Below are 17,880 nucleotides of genomic sequence, written 5' to 3'. Positions count from 1 at the left end.
GGCTGAAGCCGCCAATAGTGAAGCCTATTTATCAAAATAGATAAACGCGTTATCTCCGGCGAATATTTGATCCTCTGTCCAGCTCCTTTTTCAAAGAGCCGAACAGAGTCTCAGGGGCTACTATCTATGTACAGGCATATTCTTCCAATACGAAAAGCGGCTAAACATATTATATCACATACCTCAAAGCCTGTTAACAGGCTAGTGAAAGCTTCGTTTAGTCCGCTTTTGGCGGACTGAACCTTCTCAACTACCGTACCCATCAAGGTACGGTGCTCTTCCACAACGGAAGCACGTTGAAGTGCTTCCCTCAACATATTCGGTGCCTCCGGATTGATAGAGGTCGTCGGTGGATTCGGCACTCCCCCTCCCTTAAGGGGGGCTTCTCGCTCGACTCTGGAGCCATGTGGGTCTGCGGAGTCGTATTCGGCTGGGGGCCGGACTGATCCGGGCCCCCGTCGTCAGTTTCCATGGGGGTTGTGCCCCCCTGTTTTCGGCAGCCGAGGCATTACCCTCTGGCGCCATCTCAGCGGCCTTCCGCACCTCTCCTTGGCCTGGAGAGGTCCTTTGGGACAACACCTCGGTGTCATCCGCAACATGTGGCAGAGAGGCTCGTGGAGGCGTTTTGCTCTCCATCATCTCCGGCGCCAACGAGTTCCCCGAAGACGACGATTGTTGGGGCAGATCACGGGCTAGACTGAAATACATAAAAGACATGTTATCCTACAATTTGTAAAGGGCCAGATATATGTATAGTATCTTTGAATACTTACGATTCGGACGAGGGCTTCGGCCTGAGGTGCTGCTCGGGGATGACTTCAGCGTCCGAATCCGAATCGTCCGAAAGGGAGATCTTCCGCTTCTTGGACGCCTACGCCTCTAGGTCCATGGACGCCGCCCTTTTCTTCTCCCCTCCTTAAGGGGAGAATTGGTCTCCTCCTCTTCCTCTTCGTCTTCATCTCCCTCGTGGGAGGAGAGAGCTTCGGTATCTTCGGACGCAATGTCCGAAGTACCTTTACGGTGAAGGCCACTTTTGGCCTCCTTGCCCTTCTTCTTGGTCTTCTTCTCCGGCGCCTGGTACGGCGCCAGAACCGGCATCTTCGTTCATAGAGGAATAGCTGGGTCTTCGGGCAGCGGAGTGATACGTCTCCGTCGTATCTATAATTTTTTATTGTTCCATGCCAATATTCTACAAGTTTTACATACTTTTGGCAACTTTTTATACTATTTTTGGGACTAACATATTGATCCAGTGCCTAGTGCCAGTTCCTGTTTGTTGCATGTTTTTTGTTTCGCAGAAAATCCATATCAAACAGAGTCCAAACGCGATAAAAACTTCCAGAGATTTGTTTTGGAATATATATGAATTTTGGGAAGTGGAATCAACGCGAGACGATGCCCGAGGGGCCCACGAGTGTGAGGGGCGCGCCCTGGGCCCTTGTGGCCACTCCATAAGGCGGTTGGTGCCCTTCTTTCCCTGCAAGAAAGCCAATATCCGGATAAAAATCGTGTCCAAATTTCATCACAATGGGAGTTATGGATCTCCGGGAATTTAAGAAACCATGAAAGGGCAAAATCAGGGAGCGCAGAAACAGAAGGAAACAGAGAGAGAGAGAGAACCAATCTCGGAGGGGCTCCCACCCCTTTGCCGCCATGGAAGCCGAGGACTAGAGGGGAAACCCTTCTCCCATCTACGGGGAAGGTCAAGGAAGAAGAAGAAGGGGGGCTCTCTCCCCCTCTCTCCTGGTGGCGCCGAAACGCCGTCGGGGCCATCATCGCGACAACGATCTACACCAACAACTTCACCGCCGTCATCACCAACTCTTCCCCCCTCTATGCAGCGGTGTAACCCCTCTTTTACCCGCTGTAATCTCTACTTAAACATGGTGCTCAACGCTATATATTATTTTCCAATGATGTGTGGCTATCCTGTGATGTTTGAGTAGATCTGTTTTGTCCTATGGGTTCATTGATGATCGTGATTGGTTTGAGTTGCATGTTTTATTATTGGTGCTGTCCTATGGTGCTCTCCGTGTCGCACAAGTGTGAGGGATCCCCGCTGTAGGGTTTGCAATATGTTCATGATTTGCTTATGGTGGGTGGCGTGACTGACAGAAGCACAGACCCGAGTAAGTAGGTTGTTTGCGTATGGGAGTAAAGAGGACTTGATGCCTTATAATGCTATGGTTGGGTTTTACCTTAATGATCTTTAGTAGTTGCGGATGCTTGCTAGAGTTCCAATCATAAGTGCATATGATCCAAGAAGATAAAGTATGTTAGCTTATGCCCCTCCCTCAAATAAAATTGCAATAATGATTGCTAGTCTAGTTATCGATTGCCTAGGGACAAATAACTTTCTCGTGACAACAGGCTCTCTACTGAAACTAACTTAGTTATGTCTTTATCTAAACAACCCCTAGAATTTATTTATGTTCTCTTTATTATCTTACAAACCTAACCAACAACACCTACAAAGTACTTCTAGTTTCATACTTGTTCTAGGTAAAGCGAACGTTAAGCGTGCGTAGAGTTGTATCGGTGGTCGATAGAACTTGAGGTAATATTTGTTCTACCTTTAGCTCCTCGTTGGGTTCGACACTCTTACTTATCGAAAGAGGCTACAATTGATCCCCTGTACTTGTGGGTTATCAAGACCTTTTTCTGGCGCCGTTGCCGGGGAGCAATAGCGTAGGGTGAATATTCTCGTGTGTGCTTGTTTGCGTTATCACTAAGTGGATTTTATATGCTGTTCTAAGTTGTTCTCTATCTTTAGTTATGGATATGGAACACGAAATACCAAAAAAAATAGGTTTACTTGCTACTCATTGAGATGGGGAACCTCCTAAAACCCTCGATGCTCATTATGTGAAAGATATTGTGCACTACTTTAATAATCCCGAGAAAACCCCATTCAATTATATAATAGGAGACACGTGGGATCAACGTGAATACTTCAGGGATTATCGCTTGACTCAAAAAGGGAAACTATTATGGGATCAAATTTATATGTTGCATTGGTATGCTCGGCAACTATGCTTGAGATATGTTTATACTTGTTGCTCTAGGATGAAGGCTCCACACCTTCCATTTTCATGCAAATTTAATGATAATGAAACCTTAGCTTCTAATGCTAATGGTATATATGATTACTATGACGTGGAACGAATAGAAGAATTTGTTGCTTTTAAAGGTGCTTGTGAAATTGAATCTTTGTTTAAAGAGTTTGAAGATTTTGATGATTCAGTTTATAGACCTGAAAATTTAGCTATCCTTAAATATTGCTATGAGAATTATAAATAAAATTATGATATTGATGAATTTATTGAGAAAGTCTCCGCTGTCCGAGAGGAGACTAATATTTTGCAGGAGTCTATGGAAGAAGAAATTGATGAAACTGTGAGCTCATTGGATGAAAAAGATGATGAGGAGAGCGAAGAACAAAAGGAGGAAGATCGGATTAGCTACCCGTGCCCACCTTCTAATGAGAGTAACTCTCCAACTCATACATTATTTAATGTCCCTTCGTTCTTACCGAACGATGAATGCCATGATAATTTCTATGATCCCGTCGATTCGTTTGAAATATCCCTTTTTGATGAACTTGATGCTTGCTATTCTTGTGGCCAAGATGCCAATATGAATTATGCTTATGGAGATGAACTTACTATTTGTTCCTTATGTTAAACATGAAAAATTTGCTATTGCACCCACACATGATAGTCCTATTATCTTTTTGAATTCTCCAAACTACACTATATCGGAGAAGTTTGCACTTATTAAGGATTATATTGATGGGTGGCCTTTTACCGTTGCACATGATAATTTTGATGAATATAATATGCATGTGCTTGCTGCTCCTACTTCCAATTATTATGAGAGAGGAATTACATCTCTACCTCTCTATGTTTCCAACACTATAAAATTGCAAGAAACTTCTTATGCTATGCATTGGCCTTTACTTGATGTACATGAATTGTTCTTGTATGACATGCCGATGCATAGGAAGAGAGTTAGACTTCGTCATTGCTTGATATATGTTGCTTTGTGCTCACTACTAAATGCCAAATCATTGCTAATTCAAATTGGCTTTGATATACCTTGGGATCCGGGTGGATTCATTACTTGTGCACCTTATGCCTAGCTTAATGGCTTTAAAGAAAACGCTGCCAGGGAGACAACCCGGAAGTTTTAGAGAGTCATTTATTTATGTTGAGTGCTTTTATGGAGTTTAAAAACAAAAAAAATAAAGAGGGGAACCCAAAACTTTTCAAAAAGGAAAGTGAAAGTGAGAGAGACAAGCATTGTTGAAGTGAGGGAGCTCCTTGAACTTTGTTCATGCTCACGAAAACTTTGTGAATCTTGATTACAGAAACTTATCAACAAAAATAATTATCCCCTTGTACAATTCCATTGTATTATAAAAATAATGTGCCAAGATTTGCCTTTAGGATGTTTACATTGCTTGTTGGTTTGTGCGGTGCAAAATAGAAACTTTGGCTGTAGTGCGCGATTTTATATTTTTTTAACTGGAAAGTCAAACGGTTCTGAAACTTTTTGCACTGTCTTTCTATACATTTTTTTTATTTTTCCTAATTTTTTCAGAATTTTTGGAGTACCAGAAGTATGGTTAATGTTCAGATTACTACAGACTGTCCTGTTTAAGACAGATTCTGTTTTGATGCATTGCTTGCTTGTTTTGATGAAACTATCAATTTCTATCAGTGGATTAAGCCATGGAAAAGTTATATTACAGTAGCTATAATGCAAAAACAAAATATGAATTGGTTTGCAACAGTACTTAGAGTAGTGATTTGCTTTATTATACAAACGGATCTTACCGAACTTTCTGTTGAGTTTTGTGTGGATGAAGTGATCAAAGATCGAAGAGGTCTCAATATGAGGAGAAGGAGGAGAGGCAAGAGCTCAAGCTTGGGGATGCCCAAGGCACCCCAAGTAAATATTCAAGGAGACTCAAGCGTCTAAGCTTGGGGATGCCCCGAAAGGCATCCCATCTTTCTTCAACAAGTACCGGTATGTTTTTGGCTTCATTTCATTCATGTGATATGTGCAAATCTTGAAGCGTCTTTTGCATTTAGTTTTTCCCTTTTTAATTTATGCACCATGCTGGTATGAGATAGTCCATGGTTGATTTATAGAATGCTCATTGCACTTCACTTATATCTTTTGAGTATGGCTTTATAGAATGCTTCATGTGCTTCACTTATATCTTTTGAAGTTTGGATTGCATGTTTACCTACACATAGAAAACTGCCATTTGTAGAATGCTCTTTTGCTTCACCTATATTTGTTAGAGCGTGGGCGTATCTTTTGTAGAAAGAATTAAACTCTCTTGCTTCACTTATATCTATTTATAGAGTTGACAGGAATTGGTCATTCACATGGTTAGTCATAAAATCCTACATAAAACTTGTAGATCACTGAATATGATATGTTTGATTCCTTGCAATAGTTTTGCGATATAAAGATGGTGATATTAGAGTCATGCTAGTGGGTAATTGTGGATTGTAGAAATACTTGTGTTGAAGTTTGTGATTCCTGTAGCATGCACGTATGGTGAACCGTTATGTAACGAAGTCGGAGCATGATTTATTTATTGATTGTCTTCCTTATGAGTGGCGGTCGGGGACGAGCGATGGTCTTTTCCTACCAATCTATCCCCCTAGGAGCATGCGCATAGTACTTTGTTTTGATAACTAATAGACTTTTGCAATAAGTATGTGAGTTCGTTATGACTAATGTTGAGTCCATGGATTATACGCACTCTCACCCTTCCATCATTGCTAGCCTCTTCGGTACCGTGCATTGCCCTTTCTCACCTCGAGAGTTGGTGCAAACTTCGCTGGTGCATCCAAACCCCGTGATACGATACGCTCTATCACACATAAGCCTCCTTATATCTTCCTCAAAACATCCACCATACCTACCTATTATGGCATTTCCATAGCCATTTCGAGATATATTGCCATGCAACTTTCCACCGTTCCGTTTACTATGACATGTTCCATCATTGTCATATTGCTTTGCATGATCATGTAGGCATTCCGAGATATATTGCCATGCAACTTCCATCATCTTCATATACATGACTTGAGCATTTATTGTCATATTGCTTTGCATGATCGTAAGATAGCTAGCATGATGTTTTCAAGGCTTGTCCTTTTTTGATTTCATTGCTACGCTAGATCATTGCACATCCCGGTACACCGCCGGAGGCATTCATATAGAGTCATATCTTTGTTCTAGTATCGAGTTGTAATATTGAGTTGTAAGTAAATAAAAGTGTGATGATAATTACTAGAACATTGTCCCATGTGAGGTTATCAAAATAAAAGTGGCCAAAGAAGCCCCAAAAGAGAGAGAGAGAGAGAGAGAGAGAGGCCAAAGATGCCTACAAAAAAAAGAAAAAAAAAGGAGAAAAAATAAAAAAAAGGAGAGAAAAGAGAGAAGGGACAATGTTACTATCCTTTTACCACACTCGTGCTTCAGATTAGCACCATGTTCTTCATATAGAGAGTCTCTTGAGTTATCACTTTCATATACTAGTGGGAATTTTCATTATAGAACTTGGCTTGTATACTCCAACGATGGGCTTCCTCAAATGCCCTAGGTCTTCATGAGTAAGCAAGTTGCATGCACACCCACTTAGTTTTCAGTTTGAGCTTTCATACACTTATAGCTCTTAGTGCATCCATTGCATGGCAATCCCTACTCCTCGCATTGACATCAATTGATGGGCATCTCCATAGCCCGTTGATTAGTCGCGTCGATGTGAGACTTTCTTCCTTTCTTCTTCTCCACTCAACCTCCACCATCATATTCTATTCCTCCTATAGTGTTATATCCATGGCTCATGCTCATGTATTGCATGAAAGTTGAAAAGGTTTGAGAACATCAAAAGTACGAAACAATTGCTTGGCTTGTCATCGGGGTTGTGCATGATTTGAATATTTTGTGTGGTGAAGATGGAGCATAGCCAGACCACATGATTTTGTAGGTATAACTTTCTTTGGACATGTTATTTTGAAAAGACATGATTGCTTTATTAGTATGCTTGAAGTATTATTGTCTTAATGTCAAATGATATACTATTTCTTTGAAGCACTCGTGTCTTAATATTCATGCCATGATTAGATTACATGATCAAGATTATGCTAGGTAGCATTCCACATCAAAAATTATCTTTTTATCATTTACCTACCTGAGGACGACCAGGAATTAAGCTTGGGGATGCTGATACGTCTCCGTCGTATCTATAATTTTTTATTGTTCCATGCAAATATTCTACAAGTTTTACATACTTTTGGCAACTTTTTATACTATTTTTGGGACTAACATATTGATCCACTGCCCAGTACCAGTTCCTGGTTGTTGCATGTTTTTTGTTTCGCAAAAAATACATATCAAACGGAGTCCAAACACGATAAAAACTTCTGGAGATTTTTTTGGAATATATGTGAATTTTGGGAAGTGTAATCAATGCGAGACGATGCCCGAAGGGCCCACGAGGGTGAGGGGAGCGCCCTGGGCCCTCGTGGCCACTCCGTAAGGCGGTTAGTGCCCTTCTTTCGCTGCAAGAAAGCCAATATCCGGATAAAAATCGTGTCCAAATTTCAGCCCAATGGGAGTTAGGGATCTCCGGGGATTTAAGAAACGGTGAAAGGGCAAAATCAGGGAGCGCAGAAACAGAAGGAAACAAAGAGAGATCCAATCTCGGAGGGTCTCCCGCCCCTCCGCCGCCATGGAAGCCAAGGACTAGAGGGGAAATCCTTCTCCCACCTAGGGGGAAGGTCAAGGAAGAAGAAGAAGAAGAAGAAGAAGAAGAAGAAGAAGAAGAAGAAGGGGGTCTCTCTCCCCCTCTCTCCCGGTGGCGCCGGAACGCCCCCGGGGCCATCATCGCGACAACGATCTACACTAACAACTTCACCGCCGTCATCACCAACTCTTCCCCCCTCTATGCAGCGGTGTAACCCTCTTTTACCCACTGTAGTCTCTACTTAAACATGGTGCTCAACGCTATATATTATTTCCCAATGATGTATGGCTATCCTATGATGTTTGAGTAGATCCGTTTTGTCCTATGGGTTCATTGATGATCGTGATTGGTTTGAGTTGCATGTTTTATTATTGGTGCTGTCCTATGGTGCTCTCCGTGTTGCGCAAGCGTGAGGGATCCCCGCTGTAGGATTTGCAATATGTCAATGATTTGCTTATGGTGGGTGGCGTGAGTGACAGAAGCACAGACCCGAGTAAGTAGGTTGTTTGCGTATGGGAGTAAAGAGGACTTGATGCCTTATAATGCTATGGTTGGGTTTTACCTTAATGATCTTTAGTAGTTGTGGATGCTTGCTAGAGTTCCAATCATAAGTGCATATGATCCAAGAAGAGAAAGTATGTTAGCTTATGCCTCTCCCTCAAATAAAATTGCAATAATGATTACCGGTCTAGTTATTGATTGCCTAGGGACAAATAACTTTCTCGTGACAAAGAGCTCTCTACTGAAACTAACTTAGTTGTGTCTTTATCTAAACAACCCCTAGAAATTATTTACGTGCTCTTTATTATCTTGCAAACCTATCCAACAACACCTACAAAGTACTTCTAGTTTCATACTTGTTCTAGGTAAAGCGGACATTAAGCGTGCGTAGAGTTGTATCGGTGGTCGATAGAACTTGAGGGAATATTTGTTCTACCTTTAGCTCCTCGTTGGGTTCGATACTCTTACTTATCGAAAGAGGGTACAATTGATCCCCTATACTTGTGGGTTATCACGGAGCCAGACTTTGGATCCGCTCCGCCTTCTTCGTCCATCCCTGAAGAATGAGGGAAAGGCTTAGCATACTCCTTGGATCTACAAGTTGAGGTTATGTTTGGAAATCTGAAAACTTATTGGAGTGGGCGGATGAGCGCAGTTGAGGCCGAGGTCTTCGGTCGTTCCCAGCCACGACTTCTGGGCCTTGAAAAGCAGCTTCCAGATCTCTTCGTGCGTCGTGCCGAAGAATCATTGCATGGGTCCGAGGGCCGGCCGGATTAAACTCCCACATATGGAGAGTTCGGCGCTGGCAGGGGAGAATCCGGCGAAAAAGCATCACCTGGATCATGTATGCAAGACTGGTGTTCTTCTCTATCATACTCTTGACCCGCTTCTGCAGCGTCATCACCTCGTCGGACGATCCCAGTCCAGGCCCTTTTTGATCCACGATGTAAGCCGCGATGGAGGCCCGGATTTGAACTCAGGGGTGGCGGCCCATGTGGCGCCGCAAAGGTTCTGTGATGTAGAACCACTCCTGTTGCCACCCCTTCACAGTCTCCCCAAAAGCCCCCTTGGGCCAGGTGACGTTGGGGAGCTTGCTCACCATGGCGCCGCCACACTCCGCATGTTGACCATCAACCACTTTTGGCTTCACATTGAAGACCTTGAGCCACAAGCCGAAGTGGGGGGAATGCGGAGGAACGCCTCACACACGACGATGAACGCCGAAATGTGGAGGAAGGAATTCGGGGCTAGATCGTGAAAATCCAGCCCATAATAGAACATGAGCCCGCGGACGAAAGGGTGGAGAGAAAACCCTAGTCCGCGAAGAAAGTGGGGGATGAACACTACCCTCTCATTAGGCTCCGGAGTGGGGATTATCTGCTTTTTGGCAGGGGGGCGGTGGGCGATTTCCGCGGCCAAGTACCCCGCTTCCCGGAGTTCCTTGACGTTCCCCTCCATGACGGAGGAGGCCATCCACTTGCCCTATGCGCCAGATCTGGACATGGCTGGAGTGTTTGCTGGGGACAGAAAGGATTGAAACTTGGGCGCTGGAGCTCGAGGGCGGATGGGCTGAGGAGGAAGAAGGCGTGGGGTAAAAAGATGGATCCTTATCCTCTTATAAAGGAAGTGAATATCAAGCGCCCCCACGAGCCTTAAAACTCTCCTATTCCCAAGGGGTCGTGCAAACAACACGGTTGGATTACCCAAGCCCGTATTGACGAGGATCCCGCAATAAGGGGACACGATCTCTGTTTTGACAAGACGTGTCAATAGAGGTCGTGCCTTGAGGCGCAGAGCGGGAGGCCCCAAAATGGTTCAGAATAGTAATAAGGCTAGAACATAATGTCTCACCGAAAATGCGGTCAGTGGACATGACTTGTTTTGCTTAAGTATTTCACCCTTGTGGTTCGGGGTTGTAACTGTTATACGGAGCCGGATATAGTTCTTTTTTCAGCTACTTTGGAGTATTCGGAGGAGGAACCTGCCTTGCAATGCCGAAGACAATCTGCGCGCCGGACACATCGTCATTGAAGCCTGGTTCAGGGGCTACTGAGGGAGTCCTGGATTAGGGGGTCCCCGGGCGTCCGGGCTATGTGACATGGGCCGAACTGATGGGCTGTGAAGATACAAGATAGAAGGCCTTCCCCCGTGTCCGGATGGGACTCTCCTTTGCGTGGATGGCAAGCTTGGTGTTCGGATATGAAGATTCCTTTCTCTGTAAACTGACTCTGTACAACCCTAGGCCCCTCCGGTGTCTATATAAACCAGAGGGTTTAGTCCGTAGAGGCAATCATAATCATACAGGCTAGGCATCTATGGTTTAGCCATTACGATCTCGAGGTAGATCAACTCTTGTAACCCCTATACTCATCAAAGTCAATCAAGCAGGAAGTAGGGTATTACCTCCATTAAGAGGGCCCGAACCTGGGTAAACATCATGTCCCTTGTCTCCTGTTACCTTCGATCCCGCACAGTTCGGGACCCCCTACCCGAGATCGGCTGGTTTTGACACTGACAGAGGTCCTTACTTTGATGGTACAAATTTTGCTAGTTGGAAGCATAAGATGAAAATGCATATTCTTGGACATAACCCCGTCGTTTGGGCTATTGTGTGTATTGGCTTGCAATGTGAATTCTTCGATGGGAGAGAACCAAATCGTGAAGCTACCGCTGAAGAATTGAAGATGCTGCAATACAATGCTCAAGCTTGCGATATCCTCTTCAACGGATTGTGCCCCGAAGAATTCAACAAAATCAGCCATCTTGATAATGCAAAGGAAATTTGGGATACTTTGATTGATATGCACGAAGGTACCGACTCCGTCAAGGAATCCAAATTGGATGTGCTTCAAAGTCAACTTGACAGGTTCAAAATGAAGGATGGTGAAGGTGTCGCTGAAATGTACTCTAGGCTTGCTCTCATCACAAATGAGATTGCCGACTTAGGAAGTGAAGAGATGACCGGCAGATTCATCATCAAGAAGATCCTAAGAGCCTTGGATGGAAAATACGACACCGTGTGCACATTGATCCAAATGATGCCCAATTACAAAGATCTCAAGCCAACAGAAGTCATTGGTGGAATTGTTGCTCATGAGATGTCACTCAAGGATAAAGAAGAGCTTCACAACAAGTCTAGTGGTGCTTACAAAGCCTCATGTGATGCTCCTACATCATCAAGTGAGAAACAAGTCTTCAATGAGGAATTGAGCTTAATGGTGAAGAACTTCAACAAGTTCTACAAGAATAGAAGCAAAAAAGAAGTTCCAAGTCAAGGTCCTACAATGACAGAAGATCTTCTAGTCATGAATGTAATTGCTACAATTGTGGAAGACCCAGACACTACTCCAATGAGTGTACGGCTCCCTACAAAAGAAGAGAAGACTCACCTAAAAGGAGAAGCAAAAGGGAAGAATCACCTCCAAGAGAGAGAAGGAGTAGAGATGATCGTTATGAACGAAGATCCTCTCGCAAAAGCAAGGATTCAGAAAGGAAGGACAAGTCATCAAGGAGCTATACAAAACGAAGACATCAAGCTCATGTTGGTGAATGGGTATCCGGTTCCGACTCCGACAACCACTCCGAGAGAAGTTATCACTCCGACTCCGAATATACTCAAGATGAAGGTGTTGCTGGTCTAGCACTTGTGTCAACCAACTCCTATGACATATTTGACTCACCAAATGAAGGGATTGGAAGATGCTTCATGGCCAAAGGCCCAAAGGTATCACACCCCGAGTATGTTGATTTCAATAGTGATGAAGATGATTTGCTAGATGATGATGATTTACTTGTTGACAACTCTAGTGATGAAAACTATGATGAACTTGCTATTAATCATGCTAATCAAGATAAAATGAATGATGATGATAAGAAGGTGATTGAGCGTCTAACTAAAGAACGAAACACTCTTAAGTTAGCTCATGAAACTACCTTAGAAGATCATCAAGAGCTTTTAAAGACTCATGAGAAGCTACGCTTTGAAAAGCTCAACCTAGAGCAAGAGCATGGGTTCTTAAAAGCAATCAATGATGATCTTCATAAGAAAAATTCTTCTTACATTGCCAAGCGTTTACTCTTGTCTACTTACATGCCACAACTAAAATCTAGCAACAAGAGTAAGAAAGATTCTTCTTCTAGTAGTAACAATAATCATGCTAAATCCAATATTGTTACTTCTAGTAGTTCCCTTGATTGCATTAATGATTCTCTTAGCCAACTTACACTTGAGCAAGAAAATAGCTTATTGAAGGGAATTATAGAGAAAGATGTTTACAAGAGCCTTGCCGGAAGTAAGCAATTTGAGGAAATTGTACGCAAGCAAGGAAGGCACCGGAAGAATCAAGGTGTTGGTTTTGAATGAAAGTTCAATGCCAATGGAGTTGAGTGGGAAGACGATGAATACCCCAAGACGAAGTTTGTTCCTCAACAAGAGAAGTATGATATCCTACTTCCTTCAAAGGAACACAAGCTCAAGATGATCTTCCACCATAAGACCAAAGCTGAAAGGCAAGGACAAGGTTCAAGAAGAGATTGATGCATTTGAAGAAGCTCCTAAGGCCTTGGTCAAGTGGGTTCGCAAGACTACATCAAGCTCTACATCATCAAGTACGACTACAACTCGAAGGATTCCCATCAAGATGATGTGGATCCTGAAGAAGAAGAACTAGAGAGTTCTTGAGGGTGACTCCGCCAACATACTTCATTCATATTCATTATTGCAAGGACAAGTGCAAAGAACTTCCACATCTTGCACTAGTTCAAGGAGTCACAAACCCTCTTGTTGGTAAGTCAAGGGACAAGGTAACCTACTGCTATCATGGACATCATCTTGTGTGTATTTCAATCTATGTCTATGGATATCCTTGTTTGTTCCTTGTGGAACAAACCCATGTGGGTATTGAAAGTGCAACTCACTCCAATGGATTGCTCCAAATGATCTACATCAACATTGAGCATCCACATCTTCAACATCTACATGAAGTCATCATCGACAAAACCCAAGGTTAGTTCATCCCTCCTAGGGGGGATATCACATCTAGGGGGAGCTTTACTCTGAGAATTGAGTATGACCTAATGGTGTGAACACAACAATGCTTTATGTTAAAGTGGTAACCCCACTTGTGCTTAAACGATGAGTATGACCTATGATCAAATGTTCTCATTTGACTCCTCAGTCAATATACTCATATATAGATGACATAGTCATCGCCAATTGCTTGATAGTTGCTAGAGTGTTTGTGCTTGCTTTGCCACATATTTCATTCACCATCTTATTGTCTGAGCATGTTGAGTGCATATTTTTCTCATTCGAGGACATCCATTTGTTGCTTTGATTGTTTGGTCTTTTATTTTGCCAAATGGATGGCCAAGAATGCCTAAGAACTCCCTCTAGCTATCTATGCTTTCCTCGTCTCAAACTCTACTCATGCTACATCACAAAGTTTGATCAAGTTAGATTCGAACCCTCTGGGTGAGGAGCACTCGGAGCCACCGATTCTTCATATACTTAAAATTCCAAAACCTCTGTGTGTATTTCGGTCTAACCATTCATTCCTTTCGGTCATACCGAGTTCATTGAGTTGATCTAGGTTTCAATCTCGGTGCAACCGATTTGAAATGTCGGTCACACCGAGCTGCAGTAACCGCTTGTAATTCTGCATCTCGGTGCCACCGAGTCGTTCCACTCGGTCACATCAACAGGGTCTGGATATATATACTCACGGGTCAAATTTTGGAAATTCCTCCAAAACCTTTCGCCCGCGCTTATCCAGCTCTGCTGAGTCGAGGTCTCCGGATCATCTCCTCATCGCCAGCGACCTCCCGCCGCTGGTATCCGCCACCGTCAATGGGAATCTTCATCGCCGTTGTCGCCGTAGCAAGTTCACCGCCGAGTTAGGGAATGAACTCGACCCCTATGTGCAATCTTTACCTCTGATTCCTACACTTAGGTCGATGCCATGATTCTTGCCCCGTATGAGATTGTTCTACCCAGCAAAAACTTCCTTTAGATTAGCTTTGATTCAAAAATTTAGGGTTAGGTTTCTGCCGAACTCATCTCGGACCGACCGGATTGTAGAAATCAGTCTCACCGATTTGGCCTAGGCCATTGCACTTGTAAATTTCGGTCTGACCGAAACTTACAAATCGGTGTGACCAAGTTCAGCTCTCAGTGAAACCCTAGCAATCTCGAAGTCACCGAACTGTGTCTCGGTCTGACTGATTCCACTAGTTTAGACTTTAATATTGCTTTGGTGTCACCGAGTTTAACAAATCGGTAACTCGGAAATGCTTTCTATAGAAAACTAAAACTAAGTTTTTGACTCAATTGTTTTGCAAAATCTCTGCACTTTGTGATGCTCATCCACTCTATCTCAACTATATCTATTCATAGGGTCAGCTTTCAGTTTGCAGTGTCAGCTATGTCAGATCAAAGTGACAGCCAAAACAAGTCTGAGGAACAGGTCAACCTGAGTGAGGGCACTAGTCCCTTTGGCAGCTATGATGAGGGTAGCAGAAGCACCCCAAGCAACTTACCCAAGGCAGCAACCAGAACAAGGAAGAAGAGAAACTCAAATTCAGAGGATGAGGACTATGTTGCTGTTGAGGAAGAAGTTACTTCTAAGAAGAAGGTTGTCAAGAAAGAATTTGGCACTGCAGCTTCAACCAAGCCTGGTTTACACAAGAAAGCTCCTGCCAAGAGAGTGCCAATGTCTAAGGCCAGAGCCTCAACTCTTGAAGCCTCCAAGTCAGCTGAAGAAGAGGTTGCTGGTGAGGGAAAGAAAAGGAAAGAAAGGGTCAAAAATACTATGGCTAGAGTTACTGGTAAGCCATCAATGATGATCAAATCAGATGAGGAAGAGGAAGAAGAGGGTGTTGCACCAGCATACAAAGCACAGAAGCTGATGGGGGATGCCATCAAGTTTGGGGCTGCTCCATCAAAGCCCAAGACTGCCCCCAAAGCCACTGCTCAAGCTTCTAAGTCTGCACCAAAGAGGAGCACCAGAAACATACCAGCTACTAAAAAGAACAAGGCCCCAATGCCTAAAATAGAAGAAGAAGAAGCCCAAGTGCTTAGGAAATTAAAGCCAAAGATTCCTAATCATGATGATAACCATCTAGTGGCTAAAAACATGAAGGAAAGGAAGGACGCAAGTCTCAGATTGTGGAGACAATCAGACCCCTATGTTGTGAGGAGAAGAACTGCTGTGGACTACAGATTTCACAGCAAGGAACAGCAGGACTTCTATGAGACGGTCCTTTTGGATAAGAAGCCCATTGTGTGTGACATGAAGTGGGTGGACTGGAAATACATTGACAAGAATGAAGATCACTTCCCTGGAGTGCATGAGAGCTTCAGACTCAATGGAGTTGACACCTTTGTGGGTCAGAAATTGACCAAGTGGAATGATGAGCTGATCATGCAGTTTTACTCCACTGCTCATTTTTACCCAGATCGGAAGATTGTATGGATGACAGAAGGTACTAGGTACCATTCTACAGTTACTGAGTGGGCCAAGCTAATCAATGCCCCCGAGGAGCATGAGGATGACATTGATGTCTATGCAAAGCCCGGGAAAGGTCACAACTCCATGGCCAACATGTACAAGGAAATACCTGACAAGGCCTTGTAGACACACAAGCTAGGCTCAGTGTACTACCTGTTGTCTAGACTGGCCACCATGAACACCATATTGAGGCACACCTTGCTGCCCAAATCAGGAGATCACAGGATGATCAGAGGCCACTCCATCAACTTACTTCAGATGTTTGATGTGCCACAGAAATTCAAAGTGATGAGCTTGATGGTTGAAACCATCAAGTGAACTGCAGCAGACCAAAAGAGATCATGTGGGTATGCTCCACACATCCAGACGCTCATCAACTCCAATATGGGCAAAGGCATATATCTGTTGGACAAAGAGCACCTTCCCTTGAGGCCTGATCGTGAGGATAACACAGTTGTTATGGATGCTTCAGATCCTACATCAGTAGAGGCTCGAGAGAAGAGAGAAAAGCAAAAGCATAGAAGGCAGCCAAGATGCCAAGTGCTGAAGAGGCATCCCAAGTATTTCTCAAGTCTAAACAAGATCAACTTGGCTTTCTCATTCAGGCTACTTTGAGGATTGAGAAAGTCTTGGCACCCTGACTCAAAATCAAGAGAGTCTGGAGAGGATTTTTGAGACAAACTTCATGACTTGGATGTCAAGGTCACAGAAATTCAGACTTCAGTAGAGAAGATTCAAGAAGAGCTTGAGGACAGAAGTGACAAGACCACCACTGATGCTTATCAAAGGGTGCCCAGAAGACAGAGGACTGCAGCAGTGCTAGTGACAGACACTAGGGCTACAACTTCAACTCCTGCAGCCATAGCTTCAGTTGCCCCTCCAGTGGCAACTCCTCCAGCTCCACAGTCTTCTACAAATGCATTCGTTGCAGGACTCCTCTCCACGCCACCGTCGCACTCCGGAGCTCCCGGAGATCAATCTCAGAGAGCCGCATAGCACTATGCATTTTCAAGCTTTTTGGTAACTTGTTGCCAAAGGGGGAGAAAGTGTATATATCATAGGCTTCGAGAGAGAGTGCTTTGCTTCGCTACTTCATTTGCTTGCTTGCTTGGATGATACTCTATTTATGTGTGTGAGATACTTGTATGGTCATGTGCTTGATCATATCATACTTTAATGCTTGTGCTTGGATGATGATATTCTATATCTTTTATGTATGATCATTCACACTTTGTCTTGGTGATGAGTGTATATTCCATATTTTATCATTTTGAGTGCTCCACCAAGATGTATGTGACATGGAAGAGTAACCCATGATCCTAATCAATTGTGCATTTGCATTCAAAAGCAAATTTTAAATAATGCACAAATTTAGGGGGAGCTCTTACTTATCACATACTTATCAAGCGACGATGTATTTCATTCTTATCATTTTTCGAAGCTTTGACGTATATGTTGTCATCAATTACCAAAAAGGGGGAGATTGAAAGTGCAACTAATCCCTGGGTGGTTTTGGTAATTCATAACAACATATAGCTCATTGAACTAATATCCTTTCACGATAATCATTTCAGAAAGTTCAATGATTGGCATAGCATGGACTAGAGATGTGGACCCCTCAAAATGCTAAGGACACATACTGGGAAAAGGTCAAGACTCTACATTTTTATTTAAGTGATCCAAGATCACATTGAGTCCATAGGAAAAGCCAATACTATTAAAAAGGGATGAGGTGTTGCTTAATGGCTTGCTTGCTCAAAATGCTTAGTAATATGCTCCAAAAGCCCTCAACCACTTTCTCATTTCCACATATGTCCTAAACCTAAAGTCAAAATCGGCACCACCGGTTTGATCCATCCTGCGCCACCGAGTTCACTTGACATAGCCATAGCCAGAAACCCTAATCATTTCGGTCTCACCGATAGGGATCTCGGTCTCACCGAGATGGGATTGCAAACTCTCTGTCTCCTTTCGTAACGTTTCGGTCTAACCGAGATGAGCGATCGGTCCCACCGAGTACGCAATGCAAACTCTCTGTTTCCTCTTCGTAATGTTTCGGTCTCACTGAAATGAGCGATCGGTCCCACCGAGTTTGCC

Source organism: Aegilops tauschii, chromosome 2 (assembly GCF_002575655.3).
Source record: "Aegilops tauschii subsp. strangulata cultivar AL8/78 chromosome 2, Aet v6.0, whole genome shotgun sequence".
In the NCBI taxonomy this organism is placed as follows: Eukaryota; Viridiplantae; Streptophyta; class Magnoliopsida; order Poales; family Poaceae; genus Aegilops; species Aegilops tauschii.
This window is presented reverse-complemented; position numbering follows the sequence as displayed.